We start from the raw sequence: 2944 nt of genomic DNA, 5'->3' as shown, positions 1-2944 counted from the left end.
GTGATTTTGTTGTAAACTTTGATGAAACTATTTGAGTTGCTTATAAGCTATTGCTGAAATTGATGTACAAGAAAAATATGAAATATGTATGAGATGTATATATGTGATAAGGCCTAATGGCCGATGTGATGAATGTGAAAGTGTGTATATGTGTGATAAGGCCTAATGGCCGATGTGATGAATGTGAAAGTGTGTATATGTGTGATAAGGCCTAATGGCCGATGTGATGAATGTGAAAGTGTGTATATATGTGATAAGGCCTAATGGCCGATGTGATGAATGTGAAAGTGTGTATATGTGTGATAAGGCCTAATGGCCGATGTGATGAATGTGAAAGTGTGTATATATGTGATAAGGCCTAATGGCTGATGTGATGAATGTGAAAGTGTGTATATATGTGATAAGGCCTAATGGACGACGTGATGAATGTGAAAGTGTATATATTTATGTGGCAAAGCCAAATGGCTAATGTGAATGTTGAAACATGTGATTAAGTGTACATGAAACTTGGAAATATGTTCCGGGTGAGACCCGATGTGACAACCCGAATTAGGGCCTAATCGGAATAGTGGTTTCATGACCACAAATCCGAGATAGAAATAATTATTTTATAATTATTTTGGGGTTTATGATATGATTGCATGAATTTGTGAAAATTTCGTGATGAAATTCTATGCCTAAAGTGCTTAAATTGAAAATAGGGACTAAATCGAATAAGTTGCAAAATTTACATCCGGAAGTTTTAGTATGAAATTTTTTGGAATATTAATTAGGAGGTCTTAAATAGCAATTTGACCAATTTTAAATTCATGGACAAAATTAGGACATGGAAGGAATTTTTGAAAGTTTAGTAAGGAGGGGCATTTTGGTCATTTGGATATTAAATGAAATAAAATGGGAAAAATAACCCAAAATTGATCATCATCCTCCTTAGTTGCTGCCGAATTCTCCATCTCTCCATAGCTAGGGTTTCTTCAATTTTCAAGCTCCATAGTAAGTGATTCCAAGCCCCGTTTTTAATGTTCTTTACGCTTTTGGAATCCGGAAGCTCGATTAAGCTTATGCTAGTAATAATTTAACCTAGGGTTCACATTTGGAAAAATACCCATAGGTGAAATTTGTGTATTTTGATGTTTTATGATAGAATATGAGGTTTTAAATTATGTTAAATAACTTGTGCTACTCGGTTTTAAGTGAAAACGAGTAAAAGCAAGATAATCGGTAAAAATACCTATTGTTCATAACTATATGATAGAGTGAGAATTTGATGTTGTTGTAGAAGAGAAAATGTTCAGCATATCATAAAACATAAGAATAAGGGCTGAAATTAAATTCCGAGCCTAGGGGCAAAAATGTAATTTTGTAAAAGTTAGGGCAAAATGTAATTTTTCCATAATGTGATTTTTGGATTGAAATAAATAGTATGAGTATTAAATGAGCTAAATGTGTTATTATAGATCAAGAAAGACGCGAATTGATCTCGAGCAGGGAAGGAAAAAGTTTTGGACTAAATTGCAAAATTTCCATATTTTGCACCAAGGTAAGTTTGTATGTAAATATTACAATAATTTCATGTACATTCTTATATTTCAGCCTATTATATAAACATACTAGCTGATGTTAAAATGTAAATCGACTATTGGAAGAATGGAAATAAATATAGAGAGAGATCCCGGTTGAACAATCGGAGAGATCGAATGAAATAGAGGAGCGTAGCTAGGTCACATGTATGATGCTTGAGTGCACATCATGTGTACAAGAAAGCTACGAGACACCTGTAGTAGCTAGGTCACATGTGTGATACGAGATGTATCCCATGTAGACAAGAGAGCTACGTGAAAGATAAATGTAGCTAGGTCGCATGCGTGATTCCAAGTGAAGGACACCATGTAGACAAGAGAGCTACGTGAAAGATAAATGTAGCTAGGTCGCATGCGTGATTCCAAGTGAAGGACACCATGTAGACAAGAGAGCTACGAGACAAATCGGTTAGGTCGCATGAGTGGTACTAAGTGTTCACCATGTGTACAAGAGAGCCGAACTAAACGAAGTATGATGGTGGAGCTGTGTCTCAAACCATTAAATATCGAGGATTGATCCGAATTGTTCAACGGGATGGTTTTGTGGTGATATTGTGGTTTGGACCTACACTTATGGTGAATGAAATGTGGTGAAAATGATTTGTGGTATATACATATATAAGATAAAATGAGGTTAGCATAAAGAATGTGTGAAAGAGTGAAACTAGCATTAAAACTGTTTTAAATGGTATCGTGACGTGATTTTGAAAAATCACCAAAAATAGGAGAAATATAATTAGAGGTTGAATGAGATGTAAAATTAAAGCTGAATGAGTCTACTTTCATATAAAAGAAACAGAGCAAGCAAAGGAATTCTATATTTTGAGATATTTACAATTGTATGTGACTTGCTCAGATGAATACGTGATCCCCTGTTCCAACTTTGAAAAATCATTAAAAATTGTACAAAGAAAATTAAGAAATATAGTTTACATGCCTAAATTACTTATTGAGACTAGTTTTAAATGAAACAGACTTCAGGGTTGTTTGAATTGTGTACTGAGAGATATTCAATTCGTAGTGAGCAGAGGTCGATCACCGAGCTGTGTAACAGGGAAACTTTAACTAATAAACTGTACTAATCGGCTGAACCAAAAATTATAGAAAAATTAGGAAAAAGCTTTATGAGTCTAGATTCAGGAAATTTTACGGATTTGAATTTCGAGTTTTGTAACCCGAGTTATGATTTATTTAGTGAATATGACGCAATGAGACAGCTAAATCAAAGTGGAATGAATAGTGAAGTTAAAGTAGATAAACTTGAATTGTTGTGTAAATATGTTAGATTCTTTAATTAGTATTTACATACTTACTTACTAAGCTATAAGCTTACTTTGTTTCTCTCTTTTGTCTTATAGTGTTCT

Source organism: Gossypium arboreum, chromosome 6 (assembly GCF_025698485.1).
Source record: "Gossypium arboreum isolate Shixiya-1 chromosome 6, ASM2569848v2, whole genome shotgun sequence".
Classification (NCBI taxonomy): domain Eukaryota; kingdom Viridiplantae; phylum Streptophyta; class Magnoliopsida; order Malvales; family Malvaceae; genus Gossypium; species Gossypium arboreum.
This window is presented reverse-complemented; position numbering follows the sequence as displayed.